The sequence below is a fragment of the Rhineura floridana genome, chromosome 3 (assembly GCF_030035675.1).
Source record: "Rhineura floridana isolate rRhiFlo1 chromosome 3, rRhiFlo1.hap2, whole genome shotgun sequence".
Lineage (NCBI taxonomy): Eukaryota > Metazoa > Chordata > Lepidosauria > Squamata > Rhineuridae > Rhineura > Rhineura floridana.
This window is the reverse complement of record NC_084482.1, coordinates 189,495,827-189,510,424: the sequence shown is the minus strand read 5'-3', so window position 1 is coordinate 189,510,424 and position 14,598 is coordinate 189,495,827. Positions and strand designations below refer to the sequence as shown.

Below are 14,598 nucleotides of genomic sequence, written 5' to 3'. Positions count from 1 at the left end.
TTGGTTGAGCCAGCCCCAGTAAAATGTAGCTTGGCCATAAGCATGTGAGTGAGCACGCACAGAGCACATTTGCTTCACTATTGACTTAATACAGCTAACCCTCATGCAATAGGGAATAGGTGGCAGGCAGCGTTTCAACCTGATATGGCTTTGAGGCAACTTTGCGCCTCTTTTGAAAAGAAATTAGACAGTGACTGACATTAAATTGCAACCTCTTTGGCTCCTCAAGCACTCTGTGTCCACCCTGCTACACTCCAGGCAATCTCCATTCATGCACGCACTGTTGTCTAGGCAGCCTTCCTCTCTACACATGTAGAACTGAAGGTGCTCCCAGGGTGTCTGTTTGATGCAGATTTTGCTGAACAACACCCATCAGCCACAGCAAACATGGCCAATGGCCAGGGATAATGGGAGTTATAGCTCAGCAACATCTGGACAGCCAAAGGTTCTCCAGTCCTGATTTAATGGGCACATCAATTCCTATTTTCTCACTATTAGTTTCTTTATTTAGTATTGAAATTGGTATTGCTGCCTTTCTTAAAAAAACAAACAAACTAAGGTGGCTATGTGTATTAAGCCACAAAATTGTATTGAATTATATTGTGTACTGCAGCTTAACTGCCCGCTGGATCTGTATGATCAATATAATTGCTGTCTCTCTCATACATGTTTTGAACAGGCTGAAGTGTGATATGACTATGAAAAGAAACACTTCTACCTACATGAACAAAAGTGCCTTCTGGTTTGTAGAGAAATGCATATTTTCACATTAACATTTCAAAATATTCCTAGGGAAAAGGCACATTACCAGACCTCACCAAATTGCCCCGCTCATTTGGTTTGCTGGTGGCCACACTGAACATGCCTGCCAACTTCTGAAAATCTGAGCAAGCAGAAGATGTGCAATCTGTTCCTATACACAGGGCCGGCTCCAAAGGGTGGCCAGGTGGGGCTCTGGCTGAGGGGCCCTGGGGCTACAGGGGCCCCTCTACTCCCCTTCTGTGATTTGCGGCAGGATTGCTGCCGCGGATATCATGGCGAGAGCTCCGGAGCCCCCGCCATTCCCTTGCTCAACTTACCTTTCTCGGCTGTTGTGCGGTTGCGTGCACAGTGCTGCCCTTAACCAAGATGGCAGCCGAGGCTTCAGCCCCTTAGGAAAACCTCAGCCACCATCTTAGTTAAGCGCAGTGGTGCACGCGCAACTGCACAACAGCCGAGAAAGGTAGGTTGAGCAAGGGAATGGAGGGGCCTCTGAAGCTCTCGCCATGCGATGCACGACAGCGATACTGCCGCAAATTGCGGAAGGGGAGCACTGGGGCCCAGGGCAGGCTTGTGCCCAAGGGCCCTGGCATATCTGGGGCCGACCCTGCCTATACACCAGGTTGCCAACCTTTTTGGGTCTGTGGGCACTAGAGGAAACTAGAGGAACAATTGTGGGCACCATGCACCCCCCCATACAATAATGCACACTCATTCTCCCCCTGCTAGCAATTAGGCTTGAAAAAGCCTTCAATTGGCTACACAGAGGCTCTTTCAAGCCTCATTTCAGCAAGGGGATGAAGGCTGTGGGCACCAGGGAAGGCCTCTGCAGGACCATGAGTGCCCACGCACACCATGTGGGCCACCCCATTCTATATACCTTTGCTGAGAATGAAATTCAATTGACATAATATCAACCCTCAGGCTGCAAGCTAGGAACAGCCCCTTTTCAAAAGCTGAGTTGCAATGGAACTCAATTTACACGTTCAGCAAAATTATTTGTGTAATCTGTTTGTTTACTTATTTATTTACTCTATGAAATTGTATCCTGCCTACATATATAAAAACCAGTACAAAATATGTGTGTGTTTGCTTAAAAAAAAAGTACGTCCTTCCTTTCCACCAAATGGTATTCAAGGCGATTATCAGCAATAATTCAGATACAGTATAATAAAATATAAAGTAAATATATAGGTAAAACACCAGTAAAAACAACCAGTAAAAAACAATTGCAACAGTTAATGCAGTTTATGGACCAAAAATCTGCCTAAATAAAAATGTCTTTGCCAACTAATGGAAGGTCATCAGAGACGGTGTTAGACAGGCCTACCTCGGCAAGGAGTTCCAGTGCCTTTTTGGTGTTGCTTAATGTCAGCATGATATTTAGCAGGCACAACTGTTCCTCTTCCATTGGCATCTATTCCTGCTATGCACAGAAATGTAAGCACAATTCTGTGTTGTAAGCACAGAAACTGTTTTTGGGTAGCAGCTGTCAATATTACTCTTGTACACTTTCACCTGCATATAGGATTGCCCGGTTTTCAACTCATCCCTATTCCTGTGCCATTCACAGCCAACTGAATTGCAGCTATTTCTTTACGATAATGTTTACCTCCATGCTGTGCAAAGCTTCACCTGCAGACTTCTGCACATTAAATGGCAATAAAGACATGAGCTGGTCAGTTGGTAACCCTTGCTCCATTGGTACTCCCTTTGCACTGCTCCTGTCATCTGCTTCTTTCATTGCTAAGCAGGGCACTTGGCCTCCTGAAAGGTGCTTACTCCGTTAATCCTACCTAGAGTTTTCCCCCCTCTCTGGCAAGGCATTTCTGCTGCTAACCACTGCATGACTGCAGAAATTTGACACGTGACAATTTTCAGTCATCAAATTTCCAGGTCAGGAAAAGCAAACGTCTTGAATATCTGCCTGTTGTGCAGCTGGTAAAAGAGAAAGGAGCCCTGCCCTTTGTGTGTGTCTATGTGGCAGGGCAGATATAACTGTCCTACCCTGGTGCACAGTAATTTTGCTTCTTTACAGTAGTTAGTTACTCCAGGTTCAGAAACTCCAAGCCTTTTTTAAAAAATCCCCAACTAGATATATAAAAATTCCTTAGGTTTTAATTACAAAAGCTGTGCTCCCTTGAGCAAAGAGCGTTAGAGTTACAGTGTTAAGGTAGGCTCAAGATTATGGAGGAGTACATGCCTTCCCCCTGTTCTATCTTCTCATATGCTTTTGTAAAAGAGCCCGTCCCTCATGTTTTCCTCTCAGGTAATAGAATTACCACCTTTTTGTATGCCATTAACATATGGTAGACATCAATATTAAGTCAGTGTGGTGTAGTGGTTAGGGTGTTGCACTAGGACCTGCAAGACCAGGGTTCAAATCCCCACTCGGCCATGAAGCTCACTGGGTGACCTTGGGCTAGTCACTGCCTCTCAGCCTAATCTCCCAGGGTTGTTGTTGTTGCGATCAAACAAGGAGATGGAGAACCATATGTGCCACCTTGAGCTCCTTGGGGGAAAAGGTGGGATGTAAATGCGATAAATAAATAAAAATAAATAGAAGCTTTTCATATAGCAAATATACATTGGATAATGGAATGGACCAAGGAATTTCAGGAGGAAATCACCATGTGCTTTATAGATTACAGCAAAGCATTTGATTGTGTAGATCATGAAAAACTATGGAATGCTTTAAAAGAAATGGGGGTGCCACAGCATCTGATTGTCCTGATGCGCAACCTATGCTCTGGACAAGAGGCTACTGTAAGGACAGGATATGGAGAAACCAATTGATTTCCAATCAGAAAGGGTGTGAGACGGGTGTATTTTATCACCCTTCTTGTTTAATCTATACACTGAACATATCATACGGAAAACATGATTGGACCAAGATGAAGGAGGTGTGAAAATTGGAGGAACAAATATCAATAATTTAAGATATGCAGACGATACCATACTACTAGCAGAAACTAGTTAAGATTTGAAATGAATGCTGATGAAAGTTAAAGAGAAAAGCACAAAAGCAGGACTACAGCTGAATGTCAAGAAGACTAAAGTAATAACAGAAGATTTAGGTAACGTTAAAGTTGACAACGAGGACATTGAACGTATCAAGGATTGACAATACCTTGGCACAGTTGTTAACCAAAATGGAGACAATAGTCAAGAAAACAGAAGAAGCCTAGGACTGGAGAGGGCAGCTATTTATTTATTTATTTTTATTATTAAATTTATTAGTCACCCACCTGGCTGGTTGTCCAGCCACTCTGGGCGACGTACAAGGTAAAAACAGTACATAAAACAATTTAAAAAATTAAAAAACAGTAAGAACCTAACCCGCCCCAAAAGTCTGCCTGAAAAGCCAGGTCTTCAAGGTCCGGCGGAAGCTCATCATAGACGGGGCATGGCGTAGATCATTTGGGAGAGAATTCCACAGGGTGGGGGCCACTATTGAGAAGGCCCTCTCTCTAGTCCTCACCAGTCTAGCTGTTTTAACCGGTGGGATCAAGAGAAGGTCTTCTGAGGCTGATCTTGTTGAGCGGCATCCCTGCCGATGCTGGAGGCGCTCCTTCAGATAAACTGAGCCACAACCGTATAGGGTTTTAAAGGTTAAGACCAACACCTTGAATTGGGCTTGGTAAACAACCGGTAACCAGTGCAACTCCTTCAACACAGGAGTGATGTGATCTTGCCGGCGGCTGCCTTTAATCAGACGAGCCGCCGCATTCTGTACCAGTTGTAATTTCCGAACCGTTTTCAAGGGTAACCCCACGTAGAGCGCATTACAGTAGTCTAGGTGAGTGGTGACCAGGGCATGTACCACCGGTGGGAGCAGATGGTTGGGAAGGTAGGGGCGTAGCCTCCGTATCAGATGAAGTTGATACAGAGCTGCCCGGCTCAACGCTGAAACTTGAGCCTCCATGGACAGCTGGGAGTCAAGAACGACCCCCAGGCTACGGACCTGGTCTTTCAGGGGCAAACGTACCCCGTTAAGCACCAGGTCTGTATCCCCCAACCTTCCCTTGTCTCCCACAAACAGCACTTCGGTTTTGTCAGGATTCAGCTTCAGCTTATTCCTTCCCATCCAGCCACTCACCGACTCCAGACACTTGGACAGGGTTTCCACAGCCAACCTCGGTAAAGATTTAAATGAGAGATAGAGCTGCGTGTCATCCGCTATGACACTATGAGAGAACTAGAAAAGGTCCTCAAATGTAAAGATGTATCACTGAACACTGAAGTCAGGATCATTCAGACCATGGTATTCTCGATCTCTTTGTATGGATGTGACACTGAAAAAAGCGGATAAGAGAAAGATCAACTCATTTGAAATGTGGTGTTGGAGGAGAGCCTTGCACATACCATGCACTGCTAAAATGATGAAACTGAGGTTATCATACTTTGGACACATCATGAGAAGACATGATTCACTAGCAAAGACAATAATGCTGGGAAAAACAGAAGGGAGTAGAAAAAGAGGAAGGCCAGACAAGAGATGGATTGATTCCATAAAGGAAGCCACAGATCTGAACTTACAAGATCTGAACAGGGTGGTTCACAATAGATGGTATTGGAGGTCGCTGATTCATAGGGTCACCATATGTCATAATCAACTTGAAGGTACATGACAACAACAACCACCCATCATTTCATCTACATATCAGGAAAAGCTGTGTTCATTTATATTCCTCATGCCACTTTTACAGATGGCTTCCCCCTCTGTCATTAAGTTATCCCTTCCTTGTAGGCCTCCTGTTTTGGGCCTGATGCAGGACCAGATAACAGTGTCATGAACAACTCAGGCAGAAGGGTATGGGTCTTCTCTAAAATGGGATCTGTATTCTCATGCATGTCTTAATTTAAACCCACTACATCTCTCATCCACAGAGGCACATACCTAATTGAGTAACATTTCAGTGATAACACAGGTTTGTCAGTGGTTTGTTATTGCTAAGGTGTTACACAATCAGAGCTCTCTCTCTCTCCTGTACACACGCACCATACGCACCACCCTCATACACGCACCACCCTCATACACATGGAGAAAACTACATCTGTAGTGACTTGTTAAGTATATATCGCCAAATCCATCCTTGGTGAGAATGGAACACAGAAGCTGAAGCAGCCTGTAAATTGCCACTTTCCTGTGATAAGAATCACTTGTGGGCGACCAGACAGAGAAGTGTTACAAAACTTGGCTTGCTTTTTCCCCCTGTTAGGCCACAAATGACTAATATTGGATTGTGTGTGTGGGTGAACTAGTAGCTTCTGTGAACTTGTTTCTCAAAGCCGGCCCTACCATTAGGCAGAGCGAGGGAACTGCTTCAGGCAGCTGATTTTGAGTATCATGCAAAGGCAGCATCTTATTAGCTATTTAATTTATCATTACCACATTTCTCTATTAGGGTGAGGAAGAGGTGCTTGTGGGATTGTCTCGCCTCAAATGCCAAAATAACGTGAATGGCGCTGGGTACTGTGCACCTTCACATTTTATGTATTTGGAGAATATGTTTTATGCAGTTCTCATTCAGTTCTGGTCATTGACTATAGTAAAGTTTGATTGATTGATGCGCCTCGACTTTTGAGTAGGGATGGGTGAATATGTTGGTTCTGCTTTCTCATTTGTCCATTCTTAAGTTCAGTTCTCCACATTTCTACATCCGTTTGTGATTTTTTTTAAAGTCCTCATGAAAATTCAGCAGCCTTTTAGCGCGAATTTCTCCTAATATATACTTTTTTTAATGCAATTTCACCTTATACATATTTTTGTGAAGCAGTTTTCATAGTGTAGTATGTTTTGGTATGCTATTTTCACTAATATATATGCATTTCTGTACACATTACTTGGCTGGAGAACTGCAGTGCAAAATCTGGAGAAATGCGCCTTTCTGAGGATGGTTGTGTTTTGGTTTCTGTATTGTTTCAGAAAGTACAAATTTCTCCACCATCCCTACATTAGAGGCAGGAAGTGCCATTTGCTGATCCATCTCAGGCAGTAAAATGTCTGGAGCCAGCCCTGATGTTTTTGCTAGTTTGAGTTTAACCAAGGCATCAAAACACAGAGGCTAGTATCTCTAGAACCCTGATGTCCTGTCCTTCCAGCCTTTTAACATTTCGCCAGCACTGAGAACCACAGATCTTTTTCAAAGAATGTAAGACTAGCCCTGCTGGATCAGTCCAAATGTCCATCTAGTCCAGCATTCTGTTTCTCAGAATGGCTGATCGGTTGCCTCTCGGAAGCCCACAAGCAGGGCATGAGTGCAATAGCCTGCTTGCCAAGCCTGGATTAAGGTGGTTACAGCATAAGCTTTCATGGACTACAAAAAATACTCTTGAGTATGAGAAGTTTCACATTTTAAAGTCAATGCTGTTCCAATTTTTAAACTTCCAATCCTGACTTGGGCCAGTCAACTACTCTCAGCCTGCCCTACCTCACATGACTGTTGTAAAGACACAGGAGGTGGTATAAAATGGCTGCAAAAGGAAACATAGCGCTTGTATCATAGACATCAAATGTTGGTTTCTTTAACCAGAACAATGCATCTGAAAGGGTCATGTTTTTATGCCCCTCCTCCCATATTAGTTTAGCTCCAAGGCTTCAATCTGAATCTGGCCCAATTATTGTGTGTTTTAGATACACAAGTCCCACTTGTGTATAGCTGAGTCTACTCCCAGGCTAGTGTGCATAGGGACTGATTCCTAACAGGAGTTATCTCTTAGGCCTGTAGCTAGGGTTGCCCGGTCAGAAGCATCCCAAACCCTGAGATTTCAGGGGTGGGCCCTAGTGATGTCATGGGGGTGGGCCCAAGTGATGTCATGGGGTGGACTCTAGTGATGTCATTAAGCATGATACATTAAGCATCAACCACAGTTGCTTGGAGCATACAATTCAAACAAAAACATTTCTCTGATTGGAAATTAAGATAGAAATCTTAGCTAAAAGATGGAGCCTGGGTAGGGAACATTTAATCTAGCCAACTTGCTTCTAGAAAGAAGGGTTTAAGTGCCTTCAGGCCAGGCCAGTCACCAGAAGGCCACTGTAAGAAGTAAGGAGCCTAGGATTGTGTAGATGTTAGATGGGAGCACTCAGGACTAAAGATGGGTGCCCCTGAAGGCTGCATCTAAACACATTTACTAAGGGACTAAGCCCCATAGAACTCAACAGGACTTACCTCTGAGTAGATATGGTTAGGATTGTGCTGTTGGTAAGGCTTGACTAGGGATCCTCTGCAAAGATATCGATATCCAAGCAGGGTTGGCAACCCCTGCCTGCAATGCCCTGCCCTTATCTTTTAACATGGCTGCTCCAAACTTCTTTACAGATTTGACCCTTCACTTCAGAAAGAGGTCTGAGAAATGAATCAGAGTAAGAATTTCTACCTTTTCTGTCTACCCTGTGGGCTGCTATAAAGTTATTGTAGTTATTGTAAACCACCCAGAGAGCTTCGGCCATGGGGCGGTATATAAATACAATAAATAAACAAACAAACAAACTCACTTTGACAACCAACCCAATTCCAGTGAGTAATAATTGACAGAGAGAGAAAACACGTGGTTTGGTCTACCTTCACAGGCAGCAGCTTGGGAACAACAATAGCAGCCACACTTCCCAGTATGTGAATTCTCTTTTACCGCTATTGGGCAAGAAACAAACCATCATGCAACCAACAAGGTGCATCATCAGTGGGTTTAAGGGGATTGAGCTGAGTGCATGGAACCACTGTTGTTGCTTCTATGGATGTAAGGGAGTGAGGTTAAAGGTAAATGAATTGCAAATAAAAACAACAACAAAAGACAGTGATGATTTCCTAAATGTAATACCATACCAACCACAACAAGATTCCTATGAGTATGGCAGAAAACTCAGCATCCCACAACCAGTCAGGATTCATAACCAAAACCCAAAATTAAACAAATCCTGGCAGCCAGTCAGCCAAGGTCACAGAAATCCCCATGCAGCACAACCTAACCTGGAGGCTGCAGTTAATGGAGAATGCTATGGCACGATTACTGACATGAGTGAGACCATATCAGCACCTAATACCTCTGCTCTGAAATCTTCACTGGTTGCTGATTTGCTACCGGGCCAAGTTCAAGGTGTGCTTTCCATGTTACAGGTTCCACATAGTACTTGTTCTGCTCTTTTAAGAAATTCAGTTCAAAGGAACTCCCTGCCTATTGACATTAGGCAGACACCTTCGTTGTACTGTTTTCAGTCCCTGCTAAAATCATTTTTTGTTTAGGCAAGCTTATCCAGGCATGTAGAAGCTATTGTGTTATTTATCTGTTTTTAACCCATTGTTGGTTTTGTTATTTTGAATGTTTTTAAATACCTGTCTTTAACTGTTTTTGCCAATAATTCTATTGTTTTAATTCCTTCTGTAAACCATTCTGAGATTTTTTAGAATAAAGTGGTATATAAATGTTGTAAATAAAATATATAAATAAATTTTGGAGTCACTGTGGCCCTTGAGTCTCTTTCCAATTTTAGGCACAAAGGAATCTGTCTTATACTGACTCAGGGTGTTTGGTACCACCTAGCTCAGTATTGATGACATGAACTAGCATTGGCTTTCCAGGATTCCAGGCAATAGTATTTTCCAGAAATTGAATTTTGAACCTTTGCGTGCAAAGCATATGTCCTACCACTGAGCTACAACCCTTCCCCTGTTTAAAAACGTATATTTTAGAATTGTTCTCTTCCATTTACTAATGAATGCTCATCGTACCTAGGGCAGATCCACACCATTAATTTAAAGCACATTCAACACACATTTGAAGAACATGAATCATACCACAGAATCATCGGAACTGTAGTTTGTTAAGGTGATAAGAACTATAACTGTGAGGGGGAAACTACACTTCCCAGGATTATTTAGGGGAAGTCATGGGCTTTGAATGCAAGTTGGATGTGTTTTAAATGTATTGTGTGGATCTACTTAATAAACTTTGCCTGCATGTAAATCATTTTAATTCATTTTTCAAAATGGAAATGAGATATAAAGTGTACTGGGTGACCATGGGCTACTCATCGTCTCTCAGCCTAATCTGCACCTCAGGATGAAAACAACAAAGGGGAACCATGACCACCCGAAGGAAGAAGGGCACACTTAAAATATAGAGGAAATAATAATCTAGAACCACAGTGTGAAATCAAATACTTATTGGGACACAGTATGAAGAAATATTTATATAAGGCATGACTGTCAAAGATGTTTATTGCTTACACAACCTATAAAGATATTTATAGTGCAATCCTGTGTTTGTTTACTCAGAAGCAAGTCCCAATGTTTTCAATGGGAAGGTGTTTCAAACAGGAAGGTGTGCAGAGAACTGCAACCTCAAGTGATAAGGAACTTAATTCACCCAACCCAAAATTCAGAATCATGCCACTTGAAGCTGTTTTGCAACTGTTTATACTTATTTTTATGGTTATTGGATTTTAAAGGGATTTATTTCTTATTGTGAGTTGCCTTGGTTTCCAGTCACCAACCCTACTCAAAGGGTTGTTGGAAAGACTCCACATACACACACAAACTGCAGATCTAAAAATACATACACCCCATATAATAGTTTATTGTCAAACCAGTTGGTCATTGCAGAACTTTTTTTTTATAAATCAGTATTAATTTCCTACATAATAAAAACTGTGATACCTAAGTAACCCCTGCCTAATTGCTTTTAAAATAGGATTGGAGAAGGAGAGAAAAAATTACAATACAAACACAATTCTTTGCTATGTTTACTCAAAAGTCCTATTAATGTACAGAACAATCCTAACCATGTCTACTCAATAGTAAGTCCTGTTGAATTCAATAGGGTTTACTCCAGGTATGTGGCATTAGCATTGCAGCTTTACTCCCAGAAAAGCAAGTATTGGATTAAAGTTTCATATTGGGAAGGTTTTCAAAACACTGCCCTCTTTGACAGTCCAAGAAAATTTAAACTTTTTAACTCCTGCACACAAGAGAGAAAAAAACTGAAAGCTATATACTTACTCAATTTATGAGATTTTCAGATAAACAGAAAAAAGCAACCATTTTCTGGCGTTACAATGGGGTCTAGGCACTGCCTGGAAGTCAATAATTCACAACCCTGACTTCACTTATTGGCTACGAACCTGAAAGGGCAGGGTTAGAGCAGCCTGCTACGAGCTGATTTAACAGAAGTTGGGGGTGGTTATTGGCTGATGTTGTGGTATATATCTTGTGAACCAGACCACCTAGAAATTTAAATGTTTTAAATTAAAGCTGAGAGTCTGGAGATTAAGGTGACCCACCTGGAGACCTGGAGCGGACCCCCAAAATCTGGAGTCTCCAGGTGAAAACCAGAGATCTGGCAACCCCACCTGTAGCCACTGGGGTTGAGGAAAGCAGTGTGATCTACTTTCATTTTTAAAATGATTTATTTAATGTTTATTTTTACAAGTAGAATCATACAGAAAAGCATACAGTCCATATTTTCCCTAATTGCTCAGTAAATTAAAAAGAAAAACGGTTCCCACTTTCCAGTGTTCTGTCCCAATGGGAAAACCACTGAGATAATTATCAGTATTTTTAAATTTATAGATTTTTAAAATTAAAAATAATTTGTGTTAAAATTATTATTTGATGTTATACCTCTTTTTTATAAAATAATGTTAAGTATAGTGGGCTGCCTGTATTGTTCTGTTTGTTTTGCGTCGGTACTGACCCCCATCCTTACTATTAACCCTTCTGCCCCTTCCTCACACACAAAAAAGCCAAGGCTGCAATCCTGTATCTACTTACCTAGGAGAGTAAGCCCCATGAAACACAAAAAGACTTATTTCTGAGTGGAGATGTATATAATTGTACAGTAAGTTAATGATACAGTGAATTCTTAATGAGCCCCTGGACTTCGATTCTTCCATAGAAGGAGACATGCCTAAGCCTCTTTGCAAAGTTTTCACACTTTTACCATTTGAGGGAAAGTGATTCTTTAGCATCTACCCACAATTACTGTGTAAATGTACTTGCAGAAAATAACTTGTAGGAAACACCTGATTTCAGGTGAACCCACCACAGGGAAGATACATCCTGGTTGCTAAGAAGGGCAATGAGGAGCAATCTAGTAGCCCTTTAGAACTATGGAGATTCCAAGGACTAGAAAAATCAAACAGAAGCAGGAAAGAAAAGTGTAATAAAGGGGAGGGGAAAACAGCACATCTTTAGGAAACCTGGAATTCCTATAAGCTGGTGTTCAAACAAGTCAATCATAGTTTTTACTTTACTTATTGGCTAAAAACATGGAAAAATGGGAGCTGCTGGGCTGGCTCATCTGACAAGAAATAGATTTTGGTCCATAACTTTCCCTCTAGTAGGACTAACGTTTTAAAAAGAAAGAAAGAAAGCTCATAGTTCCACTTTCTCTCAGCCTAACTGTTGGCATGGGCCCTGGTGTAGTTGTTCCAATTCCATAATTGTAATGCCTCTCACCATGCTTTGTTTGAACCCGAGCAACTACTAGTCAGGGCACACTGCTTCTGACTGAATGTGGATGTTTCACAGAGCCATTAAGGCTGCCACCTAGGCCACTGGCCATCATTTCATCTTGTGGCAGTGGCTGCATTGTCATGTCATGCCAAGCCAAACCATGATTTAGCACAAATGCGCTGGCTCCTGAAGAGAAGATCACAGCCACTTTGCTTCTCATCAGGGCCAGCACCAGAGGGCGGCCAGGTTGGGCCCTGTCTGACGGCCCCTAAGGGGCCTCTCCTTAAGGTGCAAAGGTGGCACTCCCATTCTGCGATCCACAGCAGAGTCAGATCCTGCAACCCAACCCGGCTGCATATAATGAAGAGGGAGCTCTCGGGCACCCCCCAATACAGAAAGGATGGGCTTCGGACTTCCGGGAAGGGTGACTTAGCCTGTGCCTGCTTTTGAGACGGGCTCCTGCCTCAAAAGAAGCTTATTCAGATATATCAGTCAGTTTTTTCTTTTTTTTTTGACTGATTAAACTTCTCCCGGGTAGGGAGAAACGAAGAGATTAACCTCAAAGCCTATTTTTGTTGGGACGACCAGATCTCATTAATTTATGGGACGAGGTCCAGCCGACGAAGGTGGGACGGATTTTCAACAGCAAGCTCTATCTGTTAAAGCGAACGTTCATCTTATCTTCTAAGAGAGAACGCACTAACAGGCAAGCACCCTTCTTTCTATATTTTTCTTTTACTTGACTTAAATTGTTGCTGTTTAAAAGAGATTTGCCAGATTGATCAGTTTTTGACATCTCACTGGGGAGCCATAACTTCTCTCTGCTACGCACTAATTAATAGCTTATCTCTGTTTTTGTTGCAAAAAGCTGTCCTGGATTTGCATTCTAAAGATATACACAGAAGAGGGATTTCTATTCCAGATTTTTATTTTGAAAAATATTATACTGTTTTGAGACTACTCTCTTTTTGGTCTATTTTATTTTGACGAATCTGTTTCTTGACGATTGCCATTAATTGTTTCGATCCTGGGAACTGCATTTTGTTTACTTAACTATTGGAGAGATAAGGCTGTCTGCTCTGTTTATACTGTGATGTCACCAAGTTTGGAGTATTAACCCAATTGTTGCTGAAATAAGAAGTGGTTTTCCTATATTTTTCTTTTAAAATGGCAATTAAGAAAGTGGCTGAAAATCTGGAAATAACTATGTTTCAGAAAATAATGGATGAGATTGAGATAACGAAAATTGAATTGAGTAAAATGAAGCAGGAGATTAAAGATATAAGGGTCCCTGTGAGAGAGGTGACCCTGGAAGGGGTCCCTGTGAGAGAGGAGACCCCGGAGATTGGAACAGGGGTCCCTGTGAGAGAGGAGACCCTGGAGACTGGAATAGGGGTCCCTGTGAGAGAGGAGATCCCGGAGATTGGAACCAACGTGGAACAGGAACAAGATTTGGAGTCTATGGACTTTAGAAATAAAATCTATTGTTTGGAACTCAATGTTATCTCTGAAGAAATGAATGAAGATTCTAGAGATAAAGTTATCAATGGCATGGATAATCTTCTGGACTGGAATGATGTGATGGAGCCCAATATAGAGAAAATCTATGGAATTAACTGCAGCCATGTGACAATGGAAAAACTTTTAAGAGATGACCCAGTGTATTTTGAAAAAAAGAACAGAGATATGATTTTACAGCAGTATTTCAGCAACCTATTCAGAATGGATGGCAAGAAAATATTTGGGATAGAGGTAATTCCCATCAGACTCTTACTATATGACTATGGCTTTGACAGCAAGATTATTATGGAATACTGATAATGGAAGATTGGATATTGAAATTACTGGACTTAACAAGACTACTGAAGATGGAAGATGGAAAATGGAACTAATAGAGATAATAGAATAATGGCTACTGAAATTATTGAACCTAACAGATTCTGATGTGATGGATTAATTGAAATGTTTATTTTGACTATGGTTATGACAATAAGATTATCATAATTAGTAATGAGATGGATTAATCGATATGCTTATCTGGAAAAAAAAATTGATAGATATATTTCTTAAAGAATTGAAACCTCTCTTTGACTTTTTGTGGAAAGAATAAAGTAATGTTTATGAGATTTGATGATTAAGTAAGATAACTACTGGAGGAAAGTGATTTTATAATATGACTTAAGAGACAGGATTGTTATATATTATAGACTTATAACTGATTTGATCTTTGACAAATGGGAAGTCAATATTTTACTCTTTATTTTTTATTTTTGTTTTTTTTTTTCTTTTTTTCTTTTTGTTTAACTATTTTTGATTTTGTTTTTTGTCTTTGAATGTTTTATGATTTTGTCTTGTATGTTTTATGAAAATCTGAATAAAAATT

General features: G+C 41.3%; 1 protein-coding gene across 1 annotated transcript in view; it reads left to right on the top strand.

Moving 5' to 3' along the window:
- IL17RE (interleukin 17 receptor E) overlaps positions 1 to 14,598 on the top strand; it is a 76,425-nt gene that overhangs the window by 11,815 nt on the left and 50,012 nt on the right. The window lies entirely within an intron of this gene.